A 14,735-nucleotide genomic window follows, 5' to 3' on the forward strand; every position below is an offset into this window, starting at 1 on the left:
CAAAGTCACCCATTTTTGTGGTTTTCAGGAGCGATTATGATAATGACAGAAACCATGCACTGAAGAAGAAGGAGGTGGGCCCTGTGGATGGGTTGGGGAATCTGTGTTGATGCCATTACTGAGTCCTTCATGATGGAAGTTCAGGTGGGGGCCAAGCACTTCCTCACAACTCATGATAACACATCATGAGTTGTTAATGAACTCTAAAGTCTGCTTGCTTGCAATTCTAACAGGAAGCAGCTACTAATTAAATAGGCAGATTAAACCAGGAAAATTTGGGAAACACTTATAATTGATGTGTTTAAATGTCTTTAGTATAATACTACATCTTTAGAGTCAAATAGCTGTTTGAGAAATTCTTTTAAAACTATTAAATGGTTCTAGGTCAAGGTTTTTTTTTGGGGGGGGGTGGTGACTTTAGATTATTAGCTCATCTTCAAGGAATTATGTATATATCTAAGAAAAGCATCTTGGTGCACTTGAAGATGCCAACAAGAATGGGGATGTATCTCTGGAAACATAACCAGGCATACAATTTTATAGTATCTAGTATTCCTTCTAGAAAGGCAGGAATGCTATATTCTGTTCCTTCTGCCAGTTTCTTACCAATTCAGAGGAAACATTGATGGAGTCTGTTTGATCTTCCAAGTGTCATCAATGCACCTCCTTGACAAATGAGTGATTTAAAGTTGCATCCCTCATTCTTCTGAGGCTTAAGAAAATGAGTGAAGATAGTTCACTGCCGAGGCAATTTGCAAAGCTGATAAGACCACTTACTTCTCAGGCCTGTGAAATGGGTGTGACTTTCATAAAAATTGATGCCATGCATATTTTAAAAGAATTGCATTTTAAAGTAGCCCTAAGAAAAGTTGTCAGGCCATGGTTAGATGGGTGAAAATTTTTAAGTCATTCATACAAGGGCGTGAAGATTAGAAATAAGCGGCTCACTTCAACCACAAAACAAAAATTAAAACTATGTTAGTGTGACCAATATAGTACATTGCTATGTAGAAATATGTGGATAATATATGTTAGAATTTATTTGGATGAAAAACCCTTTCAGTCTGAATCACCCTAGGCCACAGAGAAGGTTTGGGTTTAATGATGAAAACACGGAGGACTAAGATGTACTCCCCTGGGGCCTGTGCTGGAACTCACGGGAAGGCACCTGGTCTATGTTCTCTGAGCCTCCTGGATGTCTGCCACGGAAAGCCCCAAGTTTGTGTGCCTGTGTTTACATGTGGCTACTGCAACTCCAGCTTCACTCCCTCTCAGCTTTAGATCAGTAGAGAACTGAGAATTGGCTTGCTCCACAACACAGACCCCAAAGCCTCCGGAGGAAATCTCACTGGTCCTGAGTGATCCAGCTTTGGGTATTTATCAGCCTTTGAAGCCATCACTTCTGCTGGGGGAATGGGAGGCAATTTAAATCATATTTCAATATGAAGTGGGAGTTGGGGAGAGATGAAGGGATTTCTAGAACACCAGATACCAAAGGGAAACAAATGGTTCCCACAAAACAAAATCTGTAAGCCAGGCATGGGGGTGCACACCCCTGGGGAACCAGAGACAGGGAGATTCCAGGCCAGCTTGGGCTACATAGCAGGAAAAAAGCAAATGCTAGCATTTGCCACTCCAGCATTACCATCTTTAAAATAAGATGCTAGTCTCATATCCCTACAAATACAATACAAGTAAATGGTTGGCTTAAATATGATGAGGATTCTAACTGAAAAGTCAATGGGAAACAGATACTAAGACATACATGTAACTTCCAGGGCATGGCACACCTGCCCTTATCCGATGACAAATCAGCAAGTCTCTGCTCTCACTACCAGCCCTCCTACCCATTCCTTCTTACTACAAACATTGACTAGTTTAAACTTGGGTCTCATAGCATCTAAATTTTCCTAGCATCAATGCCATGTTTTACACACAGCATGTCACCAGTCCTCATGCTATTGTGGACTCACAGCACCTGTTGTCTATTTGGTACAGTCTCCAAATGTGTGTGTGTGTGTGTGTGTGTGTGTGTGTGTGTGTGTGTGTGTGTGTATGTGTGTGAAGCCATCCTGGGCTCCATACAGATTCTGCCTCTAAAATGTTTATTTTAAGACACAGGATTGAGCTGCAAATCATAGACTTCCACAGATGTTTTTCCAGGAGTCCCTGGCATCATTCACCAACTTCTGTTCTCTTAGAGCAAAATACATTTTCCATCATTTAAACCAGAATGCCAAAATCACAAGCCACAGAATCAAGGCATGGCTGGAAAGCCTGTTGAGATGGGGCAAACCACCTCCTACCCAGCCTGGTCCTCTAGGGATACTGAGAGGCTTCCTGGGAGGGGCCCCGGCATGTGACTGCCTGAATGATGGCTCGTCTCCCACCCACTCACCACATGTGCCACCTTGGAAAATAACAACTTAACCTCCAAGTAGAACATGGAGGAAACAGTGTCTGCGCCAGGTCACATCTGGTTTTATCATTAGAAGCTGTGGTTCACACTGCGCTATGCCCATTTGAGAAAGGATGGACGAAACTCTCAAGCTCATCTTCTCTGTGTTTCTCTGCAGAAAGAAGGCTATTAGCTTCTTCATTCTTTCCCAAAGCAGGTGCAGGCACTTGATGTCTGTGCATTCCTCACAGCCTCTGGTAAAGATCCTTAGAGGTTTGCTGAATGAATGTCAATACCCTAGCTGAAAGATGCCTCTTATCCCCAAGGTATCCATAGCTTCACACATTGAAGGCTTCTTAATGATATCATCCTAGGATCCTATGGAATGAAACAGTATTATCATTAATTATGTGTGTTTCCCTATATAGCTTCTGGTTTCAGAATCCATGTTAAACAGATATACAAATAACTAGCTTTTTCCCCTCTCAATATGACTGTGAGCAGCATACTTCAAGAGTATGAATCATTTCAGAAGACTCTGCCTTGTGCTTAAACTAACCTCTCCCCCTACCCCCCACCCCCCAAAGACAGGATTTCTCCATGTAGCCCTGGCTGTCCTGGAACTTGCTCTGTAGAACAGGCTGACCTTGAACTTGGATATCTGAGACCTCTGCCTCCCAAGTGCTGGAATTAAAGGCATATGCCACTAGTATGCTCAGCATATGAGTGCTGGGGATTGAATTTAAGTCCTCAGACTTGAGTGGTAATCTCTTGAAGCACTTTACTGACTGAGCTATTTCTCCAGCTCCGTCCTCCTCCTTTTCCTCCTCTTCCTCTTCATCCTCCTCTCCCTACTTCTTTCTCTTCTTTTTTACTAAAGAAAAAACATTAGCCAGCCTGTTCAGCTTGCTCTTGTTTGGTTTGCTAGCTTATTTGGTTTTCGTTTACCTTCATTTTCTCTTTTCTTTTAACGTCCAACTCTTAGCAGAGGCCTTGGCTCATTCATTTTCTAATGGGATGTCAGAGAACAAAACCTTCCAGCAGGTTTATGAACTAGGGCCATCCACGACTCTAAAGGTTAAAGAATTCTAGCTTTAGACTGATAATACACTCAGGCCAGAACCTCAGTCTGCAGATGACTCTTTCAAGAATCCACCCCGGCTTGACAGGATGTTCTGTGAGTTCTGCAAGCACTGGTCTAGGAGGGAAGGGAGGGCTGCTGAGGCCTGGTGTCTTTGGAGAGGAGTTTGGAGATAAGAAGAGCAGAAATACCATCTGGTTAAAACCCCCGACAATGGTCTTTCTCTTTGTGAGCTTAAATTCATCTCTGAAACAGAGCAGTAGCCAGCTTTAGCCCTGCAGCCAGATACCTCACGACATCCAGGGCAGTCTTTAAAAAGACAAAACCATCACTGGAAAGAGAGGCCCATTGGACACACAAACTTTATATGCCCCAGTACAGGGGAACACTAGGGCCAAAAAGGGGGAGTGGGTGGGTAGGGGAGTGGGGGGGTGGGTATGGGGGACTTTTGGGATAGCATTGGAAATGTAAATGAGGAAAATACCTAATTAAAAAAAAAAGACAAAACTGGTACATCTCAAGTGAGTTCCTCCTTCTGCCCTGGCATCTCAGCTGACACCCTACGTGCTGGACGTCTGAGAGACCGCTTCTGAATCAAATGCCTTAGCCATTGCTCAGAGAGAGAGTAATTTAAAAGTTAAGAAATGGCTTTCAGAATGATTGATAATAAAACCTGACTTGCTCATTTTTCTCATTCTTTTTCTTTCTCTTTCTTCCTTTTTCTACTGAAAGAAATTGTCTTGAATTTAAGGCTTAGTGAGAAAAGAAAGACTTCTAAAGATGAACGGATCTCGTGCTGTTTGAAAAAGTATTTAAATGTCCCAATCTCACAGCCTACAATGATATGCAAATAAGAAAAGATCTTGTCTTCAGGAGCTTAAAAACTGCCAAACATGAAAGGCTGGGTAGTCAATTCACTTTGTTCCTTCTGATACTGAGACTGAACCCAGGGCCTGGAGCAGGCTAAGCAAGTGCACTCCGGCCCTCTCTAAAGAGTCAACTCACTTCTCAAAATAAAACTAAGATGAGAAAGTATCCCTAAAAGATGGTATATCACCATCTAGGCTAGTGTTTTATTACAGTAGTATCCACTAAGCTAGCTTCCAGATTCCAAGTGAACTTGGGAGAGGAACGGGTTGTCCATTGGCAGAGAAACACACAGGCAGTCCCAAGAGTCCAGAGAAGGAACATGAAGTTTCTACGGAAGTGAGGTAGATACATAAGAGTCAGAAAGAAGTTAAAGAAAACTTTACTAGAGTCTAAACCTTCTTGGCACACCAAAAAGAACCCAGCATTTTAGTGGAGGTGAATTCATTGGCTAAAAATCAGGAAATTCTTTAAACCGTAAGTATTTTAACGTGAGAGCCAAGAGTGAGAAGGCATTGGATTTTGAATAGGGGAAAGAAAGCATGGTTCTGTCAGCATTGAAGAGTGCCTTAGCGCCTGGAGGAGTGGAATATTATTTGTTTTCTTTTGCCTGTTTTTTAAGGCTATGGATTGAAGCCAGGTCCTCTCCTACACTGAGTTTCCTTCTTCTGGGCTGCACCCCTTCCCTCTGATCTGCACCCGGAGCCTTCAGGAAGAAAGATACTTGGGCTCCTGATTTGAAAGGTTTGGTTCATGATCTAGCTGCTGCATGGGGCATGTGTTATCACACTTTGTCACGGCAAGACTATGTGTTATAAAGGGAATGTTTGCCTCTTGGCAGCAGGAAGTAAAGGGGTTGGGGTCCCAACTCACTCTATTCAAGGTCACAGTTTCAGTGACCTACCTTGCTGTCACCTGTCTGTCTCCCAAAGATCCCATAACTTCTCTGAGCATGACAGCTAGTGATCAAAGCCTCAACACCTGTGGGAGACATGCAAGACCTAAAGTGGCACTAGTTATATAGTGACACCTTCATCAGAGTCACATGCTGTGTGTTTGCATGTCAGCCTGTCTGTCTGCGTGATTTGAGACACAGTCTCACTCACTATGAGGACTTGCTAGTCTTAAATTCACAGAGTTCTGCCTGCAGCTGCCTCTTGAATTCTGGGATAAAACTTATATGTCATCATTACCAGCATGGTCTCTCTTAATTTACCCAGATTATCATGAACTCAGTTTTCTGTAATTCCCAGAAGTCTCTAACTCAAGAAGCTTTTAGCCTTTCCTGCATGACACCCACTTGCTAAGAATTCTTAGCAAGATTTCAGGAGAGAGAGGGAAGGGAAGAAGCAGATAAGTATGTGTCTCTGGAAGGGAGAAATAGAGAACAATTGAGCAGGATAATGGGGGGATAAAGGGGTCGGGGTGGTCAGTAAGAAAGAAACGAGAAAGGTTGCATTGTACATTAGTTTCTACTGAGTTCATCAATGTCAATGTCAACAGCTGTCATCTATGTGCACTCGCAAGTATACGGGTAAAATTTACCACCGACCCATGAGACAATTGCTAAGCTAGGCTCAGGGAAGAGTGACCTGACATCTCCATTGACAAGCACAAGAGTTAACTAGATCTATCTCTTCCCTGGAGAAACCAAATCAGAACAAGCAGCGGAAGTGCTTTTCCCTTCTGCACCACACACTAATCCAAGACCAGCTGGTACTCCTCCCAGGGGAAAATGGAAATACAGACTTGGCTTTAGTGAGAGAATTTTTTTCAATCAGCTATAGTGACTGTGTCATACATGGGAAGGAAGGAAGGAAGGAAGAGAATGTAGAAAGGGAAGATACCATTTTAGCAGTTGTCTCATTAAAGCAAGGGCACTTATCACCAAACATGTATTTGAAAACAAAGCCCAGAAGTTTCCCCAGGGAGATGAACTTGTAAGGAATGCGTTTGAGAGTGTAAAGAACATCTTTGCTTCTAATTGTTTATTAAGAAGAGCAAGCTGTTCGATAGAATATACAGGAATGGTGAAGATGTGTGTGTATCAATTATGATGTCTGCATTCTTTAGGACAGAGTACAATACCTACTTATTAGGGGAGGTTACTGTTTAAAATTTCAGTGTGTGTGTGTGTGTGTGTGTGTGTATGTATGTGTGTGGTGGGACATATGTGTAGGTCAGAGAACAAGTTTATTCTACTTTTATGGGTTCTAGAGCTCAAACTTGAGTTGTCAGATTTGCATAGCAAGTGCTTGTAACCTCTAAGACATCCCATCAGCTCTGATATTTACTTTTTAACTACATGTAAAAGCATAGAAACATAAATACTTTGATTAAAACTGTGAGCCTACCAGTCAGTAGAAGAGAGATATCAGAAATAGAGAATGAGAAGTAAGTATCCCTTCTTATGGGGCCAAGGCACTCAGGGTTGGGCCCTTTTTTGACTCTGTGGCCATCCATGGACGGATGGTGGCCTGACAGGACTCTGGACACCATTTCTCTTTAGGTGAGGACCCAAAGTCAAATGCCTTCCTCTTTCTCCCTCCCAGCTCATTGATGTCCTGTCTCCTAGAAGCCTCTACTGGAAAGGCCAAGGGTTCTGTACACACTGGAGAAGGCAGGAAAGGGCATCTCAGAGTTACGTCCTGTGTGTGACATTGACCAAGTTCTTCAATTGGAAGCAGAGCAGGCATTACTGAAAACCAGAAAGTAATAAAATAAAGAAGCATGGAAGGATGCTGCTCTGAATTATGCGTAATGCACATCACCAGTGTCATCAAACTGCATTCTGTGTGAGGTCCCAGGAAAGAGGCTGGAATGAGGCCCAGTGGTAGAACACCCTTAGCATGTACTTGATTCTCCTCGAGGCCTCAATGGTTCAGCTCTAAAATGAGGTGCAAACAACTCTATTTAGTCTATTCTAGCTTTTTGCTTTTCTCGATTTTTGGTTCTATGAGGCAGAGATTGCAATGATCAGTCCTTGTTGTTTTCCTATGAGAACATTTCTGTTTTATTGAGGGGGGGGGGAGAGAGAGAGAGAGAGAGAGAGAGAGAGAGAGAGAGAGAGAGAGTCTGAGTGAAGATGCAGCAGAGTGGCAGAGTTCTTGTCTTATCTGCAAGGCTCTAAGTTAGATGTCCAGCACCAAACAGAAAAAGAGAAGAAAATAGAACAGTTAAGCCCTTTAAGAAAATCTTCTACTTTTAATACTTGAGTCTTATACTTGCAAATTAATTGTTGCAGTATTTAAAAATCAATGGAGCCCACTTGACTCTGGAACACAGCATCCCAGCATCTGCTCTACTGACTGTGAAGCTTAAATAGATTGAGATGTGTCAGGCCATACACACACACACCACAAGTGGGTCCAGATCTGTGCCTTCTCTGCCTGGGGAGGCTACAATGGCCAGAGTGTTCTTGTGCCATCAGTAGCCATGTCTGCGTAGCCAAGGTCTTGCATGGCAGCACTATCCTCCTCTTCTGTGATACCATATGAAGCAGTTTGAGAATTATGATGTAGACTAGGCAGAGTTACCAAGTGACTGTAACTTCATAGTGCTTAAACATAAATCCAATTAAATGAAGTAGTTTGGCTTGTGGATTCATATGTTTTCTTCTAAACTTTTCTAGCTTATCGATGATTACTTTAGATTTTAGAAATTGACAATGGATTCTGTTTCACACGTCTAAGAATAGAATGCAAACTGCATATTCATCTGAGTTTATCAAATCTTAGTTGAAGGCAAAATTGAGACATGCAAAACAAATTCTTTTTTAAATTCCTATAAAGTATAGAAATCTTGATGCCCCTCCCTGAGACGGAATTTTTAAAAATGCAATTTAAGTAAAAGCAGTGTTCCTATTTGCAACTATAAATTAAATCAGATGAGATTTATAATAGTCAAAGGGGAAAAGAAAAAATACCCACAGATAATAATGATACATTTTAAATGTTTTATTATTTGTTTTTATTTGTGACACTCCCTGTAATGCATGTTGGCCTAGAACTAACTCACAATCCTCCTGCCTCAACCGTCTGAATGCTGATAAGTTTTCTAACCAATAAAAATATAAGGCAAGAAAATAAAAAATGAAAATGTATCAAGATTCATACATAGCAGTTGTCGGTGTTACTATCTTCCTGTTCAACATTAAGATTTTGTATTTAAGTAAGACAACAGTATCGGTGTTTGCTGAAAATACTGATATATTCAGAATCCTCATGTTGAGAGAGTTTTCATATCTTTGGCTGTAGACCATGACCATTGCCCTCTGGAAGGAAAACTCAGGAAGAGTGTGGGCAGTCTGCCCAAGCTATTGTTCTGTTACCGTTCCCGTTTTATACGGAGCCTAAAGAGCCATGTATACTATGATAAAAGTCCACTAGAATCTGGGAGGTTATAAAGAGTTCATTTTTGTTTTTCATTCCCATGGCTTATGAATAATTGCTAACACTCTTTGATTGACGGAGAAACTTTAAACTATCTTTTTTTTTAAAAAAATTTATTGATTTATTATATGTAAGTACACTGTAGCTGTCTTCAGATACACCAGAAGAGGGAGTCAAATGGTTGTGAGCCACCATGTGGTTGCTGGGATTTGAACTCTGGACCTTCGGAAGAGCAGTCTGGTGCTCTTACCCACTGAGCCATCTCACCAGCCCACTTTAAACTATCTTAAATGTTAGTTAAATGTAGTTGAGAACTTGTTACATGAAAAGAGAGGTTCACATCCCGCTGGTCCCTACTTTGAAATTACACATTATCTGTGTATTTCTCTATACATTTATTTTACTTTATATTGGTATTTAGTCTACAAGTATGTCTGTACACCACATATATGCCTGGTGTCCACAAAAGCCAAGAGAGTGTGTTAAGTCTCCTAGAACTGGGGCTACATGACTGTGAGCCATCATGTGGGTGCAGAAAATTGAACCCAGGACCCTCTAAGAGAGCAGTCATTGCTCTTAACTGCTGAACCATCTCTCAGGGCTTCAATTCTCTATTTCTCCAAATCTCTCACTAAACACAGGCTATTGTTTGTCCTGTTGCAAATATAAAACAAATGCCTCTGTTTGGATTTAAAAAACAAATGTTTTCCTAACATTTTAAACCTAAAGTGGTTGTTGAGTGAGGAAACGAATTTCTTTTAGTTAAGAAATGTCAGTGAGATTTTGACTGCACATAAAAGAAATCAAAATGGGGCCTACTGTCATAATGGAAGGCAGGCATCTAGCACACAAACACAAAGCTCTGGAGCCACGATCTTTGCCAAATAGCCACGGTTCTCTTACCGAACCAGTAACCCTGGTATTACCTTTCTTCATGACAGCTCACTGGGAAGCATTCAGGCATGCAAGCATATCACTACTGGGAAAGCTGAGAAATGTCACCTAAAACTGAGCACATAACAACTACAAATTAAGTTGCATTTGTGTGATGAGTGGAGAAGATATGAGTGATAAGCTAAGCAGTCAACAGTCAGTGCTATGTAATTCACAACTATTCTAGTTTTACTTAAAAGTGTGTTTTCCTTAGCAAATGGCAACAGAAATGGAAAGAGGTCAGAATATGGAGGAAAATGGGTGTCACCACTATACCAACATGAAAAGCCCCTGACGGCTACTCTGGTCAGCAGTGGTTTGTGCTCTGTAGCCTTGCTCACAAGTCAGACAAAACAGTAATTAATTTCAGGTTACTTTCCAAGAAAAACAAAAACAAACAAACAAACAAAAAAACGCAGTTCTCACCTCCCTCTCCTCCATGCTTTCAATCTAGAAAAATTCGTTTCCCAATTTCTGTCCAATGGGGGAATACTCACCCAAAATCATTCCTTATCTGTTTAAAATTTTGATTTTTGTGTGTGTGTCTTATAAAAGCCCACTGTTCAATGAGCTGATCAAACTTACTTACTTTTGTTAAAACAGTGTTTGAAATGTTAAAAATCAGCATATTCTTGAAGCTTTCTCCTGTCATTAAATATCATTTATTTTATAGATGTTTTCTCCCTGAAAGTTGTTGTTTATGATTCAGTTAAAGGTTTATATAATATCTTATAAATGTATCTCTACTAGAATATAAGATACAAGGAATCACTTAAGCATTTGACAAATCTGGCTCAGTTATTATCAACATATACTAAGTGTTCAGAAGCTAGCTGGATGGACAGCACAGGGGAGTGCTAGCTAAGATGTGGTTGCTGAGCAACCACTTCAGACTCTCCGTTGACTTGACTGTCAAGTATGTTCTTTACCCTTAAAGACAGATGTCCAACTCCACTGTGGTGTCCAGTGTACTATTAGCCTAGAAAAGTAATGGGCACCATGCTGCTGCTCGGTGTGAGTCTGCCCATCCTTCAGAATGAGAGCAGCTGCTGGCACACCTTGAAACTGTTACATCCGGTGTTCTCCGTAAGTATCCACTCAAAAGGGAGCATGTTTTCAGCCATCTACTATCTTCCTAGGCCCTCCTGAAGAGCCTCACACAGGTGCCCAACCAAAGCCTGCTCAATTAACAACGCTTATGGAAACTAGAAGAGATGGAAGTAAGAAATAACAGTAGTCTACTGTCCAGTCCGATGGATGTCTGGGGTGGGATGGAGGCTTCTCCTAGATGCAGAAGATGGCAAAGCAGGAACGTAGGCATGTGTCCTTGGAACATAATCCAAGAGTCTTTCCTGACTTCACTGTGAGCTGTCTAGAAAAAGTAAGCAAACATGAGAAACCCAGGACGAATTTTCAAAAACCCATGAAGGATGCACATCCAAACATCTGTCCTGACAGTGTGGTGTTGATCTTCCTCTATGTTGTGTTTGGGACGTCTTTTTCTGGTTTGAAGCACCAGACTCATAATGCCTACCCTGTTACCAGTCTGTATCTCTCAAGCATGTTGAAAGAGATGTGCAGAGGTGTGATGGAGTGATCATAGACAGCAAGGCACACAAAGCAGCAGTGTGGGAGATGCTACAAAGAATCCCAGTCAGTCCATTGTCTGCACGTGGCATCTAATTCCCAGTGTCCTTAAGGAAAGCTTGAGGAATTTCAGTAATGATGTCAATGAGGAAACCTAGAGCCTCAGAATAGTGATCCCATCTGCAGTGTTCTGTGAAGATCAGGAAATATGTAATTAATTTCAAAATGGGCATGGCCAAGTTATAGCACAGTATACACTGATCTCTGCTCCTCTTCTGCCAGAACAATATACACTCCCCCCCCCCCAAATAATAGAACTTCTTTCTCCCCAACCAATTTTGGTGCTGGACCAACGCAGGCCAGCAGGGCCCGGTGCCGGATGCCGGATGCACAGCCTGGCAGAAGCATGCAGTAGCATTTGCACTTCTATCAGCAACAATGCTGTTGTCACACAGTACAAAGTGAAGATGGCACCTTGCAACTGTGGGCTGCTGCCTCCTCTTGTCACTCAGTGAGAGGACACAGTAGAAGTGACACAACCTGGACCAAGGCAGTCACGACACCCAATGGTTTCCATAACTAAGTAAGAGATCATTCTCTGTTGCACAAATTCTGCTTGAAAAAAAATTGGCTCCTTTCTAAAGATGGCTTCTTTTTGTTTGTTCTGAGTTGGAGCCTTTAAATAGTTAACAGAAGGACTCATGGGAACTCGGTTTGAAGCTCCTCCTTCCCGATATTGTGATAGACAACTAAGGAATTACTGAGAACAGCCTTAGAGAAAACCTCACTAGAGATGGTGGAAAACAGATGCAAGCAGCCAAGTACAATATCCTAACTGGACTTAGCCGCCTCCACCCTGCACTAGGAAGCCAAGCCTCAGGAGGGCTCCTATGGGTGTCCCTGCTTGGACCTACCGAGAGCTGTTGAAAGGGTGGAATTTCCATGGACTAGAGATACTACAGATGATGTCATTAGGGGATGAAGTAAGGACAGCTGGCAGCCACCTGCCTCATTTTAGATAGTTTCAGGAACTATGGAGTGAGGAGGGTGGGTTACTAGAATCACAGCCTCAAAAGGAAAAGTCAGGTTCTGTCTCCTCTCTGTCTCTGGAAAGGGAAGCGCCCTGAAACTAACACAGAGCCTGAGAATGACTGACTTTGTGACTGTGCACAGATTATTTCACCTTCTGCCTCAGCACCACGGATTAATTAATCATGACAAATTGTCCCCACTCCACAATGCTAAATACAAATACAGGAGACCCTCTGATTCATGGAGTTGTGACTCGTGGTCTTGAATATTCATGTTTAACCATGCCAGTACACTCCCTCTCCTGGCAACCCTGTTTCTTTTTTTTTTTTTTTTTTTTTTTTTTTTTTTTTTTTTTTTTTTTTTTTGAGCTCAGAGAAGTCCCTTTCTGTTTAAAAGGTGAAAGGCAGGTTGGCCTTGCTGAGTGGCTGCCATCCGGAAGCCCTGTTTTGCTCCCTTGAGATATTGGAAAGCTCAGTACAGATGCTGAAAATACCCCTAACACCTGCTCAAAAGTCTCTTCTCGTTAATTTTGCATGTTTAGGTACACAGAATCTTGAAAGTAAAAATGTGCTTCAAGAGAAAACACAAAAAAACCTTTACAGAGACTCTACTGTGGTCCAGTTTCTTCTACTGTCTGTAATTTTGACAAGAGCCCTCTCCTTATGAGAGGAAAGATTACTAATGTCTACTATAGATGTGTGGTGTGGCGTGGCTCAAGTCCTGACTGTGAAAGGCATGATCTTTCTCTCCATGTATTAGTGAAAAATCCTTGTGAGTAAATGATGAAGGGTCATCACAATGCTGGACAGATGGACCTCTGGAGGGTCAAGGGCAACAAGTGTCGGGCCGTGGAGGTGAGGAATGAAGGAGAAACAAGTGTCCAATATTAGCTGGGGGTTTGGTGAACAGAGGAGAGAAGGCAGCTGCTCACTTTGAGGCTGTGCACAGCCCTTGCTTTTGCTCACCTGGTGCTAGAAGCTCCTCCCTTGAGTCAAGTAACTAGAAAATCCAGGCTTCAAATTACTTCTGCAATGAGATCTAATGGGTCCTGCACCTAACAAGAAGCCCTTGAAGGTACTGCTGCCACAGGGGTTGGGATAGACAATGCAGCTTCTAAGCTTGCAAGCTTGACTGTCTTGAGCCATTGAACTTGAACGTGCCTGTTCAGCTCTCTCTGCATGTCCTCATCTTTGCTCTACTCTTCAACCATGTGAGGAGAATTCAGCTCTGAGTGCTCCCAGGTTCCTAATGGTGCCTTGCCAATCACAATGAGTTGGTTTATTCAACGGATTTCAGAGGATTTTTTTATTGGATATTTTCCTTACTTACATTTCAAATGTTGTCCCCCTTTCCTGGTTTCCCCTCCAAAAATCCCCTCTCCTCTCCCTCCTCCCCCTGTTCACCAACCCACCCACTCCTCCTTCCTGGCCCTGGCATTCCCCTACATAGAGCCTTCACAGGACCAAGGTCTCTCCTTACATTGATGACTGACAAGGCCATGAGAGGATTTTTCTAAGGCAACTGTATTCATTGAATAGCCTCTCACAGAGCAGGGTATGGGTGAGGGGAAGATCGTAGGAGGGATTGACAGAGACAATTGTACAGGATCAGAAAACAGAGCAGAGAGCTGTACAGCTGCTCATTCCAATAACCCCAGCATTCTCAAGGCTGAGGCAGGAAGGTGACTACAACCGTACTGCCAGCTTGGGTTATATAGTGAGCTCCAGATTAGCTAGAGCTGCGTTGCAAAATGCTATCTAAATAAGAAGGAGTGGGAGAGGAAGCTGAGAAGAAAACGCCATTAAGAAACAAGTCACCTCCAAAGTGTGGATACTTCGATCCTTCTTAGAAGGGAGGAACAAAATACCCATGGATGGAGTTACAGAGACAAAGTTTGGAGCAGAGACTGAAGGAAATGACCATCCAGAGACTGCCCCACTTGGGGATCCATCCCATAAACAACCACCAAACCCAAACACTATTGCAGATGCCAACAAGATTTTGCTGACAGAAGCCTGATATAGCTGTCTCCTGAGAGACTCTGCCAGTGCCTGGCAAATATAGAAGTGGACGCTCACAGTCTCCATTGGACCAAGCACAGGGTCCCCAATGAAGGAGCTAGAGAAAGTACCCAAGGAGCTGAAAAGGATTTGCAGACCCGTAGGAGGAACAACAATATGAACTAACCAGTACCCCCAGAGCTCCCTGGGACTAAACTACCAACCTAAGAAAACACATGGTGGGACTCATGGCTCTAGCTGCATATGTAGCAGAAGATGGCCTAGTAGGTCATCAGTGGAAGGAGAGGCCCTTGGTCCTGTGAAGGTCCAGTATGGGGGAATGCCAGGGCCAGTAAGTAGAACTGGGTGGATTGTGAGCAGGGGGACAGGGAGGGAACAGAGGAAAGGATAGGGGGTTTTCAGAGAAGAAACTAGGAAAGGGGATA

At 42.6% G+C, this 14,735-nt stretch overlaps 1 protein-coding gene across 6 annotated transcripts in view; it reads left to right on the top strand.

Annotated features, from left to right (window-relative positions):
* Sulf1 (sulfatase 1) overlaps positions 1 to 14,735 on the top strand; it is a 165,088-nt gene that overhangs the window by 64,040 nt on the left and 86,313 nt on the right. Inside the window, exon 3 of one of the 6 annotated variants that reach the window (XM_029479758.1) lies at positions 4,969 to 5,090. The exons of the other annotated variants lie outside the window; for them this stretch is intronic. The gene's annotated coding sequence lies outside the window, so the exon portion shown is untranslated. The remainder of the gene's footprint in view (positions 1 to 4,968; positions 5,091 to 14,735) is intronic. 6 annotated transcript variants of the gene reach the window in all.

This window comes from Mus caroli, chromosome 1 (genome assembly GCF_900094665.2).
Source record: "Mus caroli chromosome 1, CAROLI_EIJ_v1.1, whole genome shotgun sequence".
In the NCBI taxonomy this organism is placed as follows: Eukaryota; Metazoa; Chordata; class Mammalia; order Rodentia; family Muridae; genus Mus; species Mus caroli.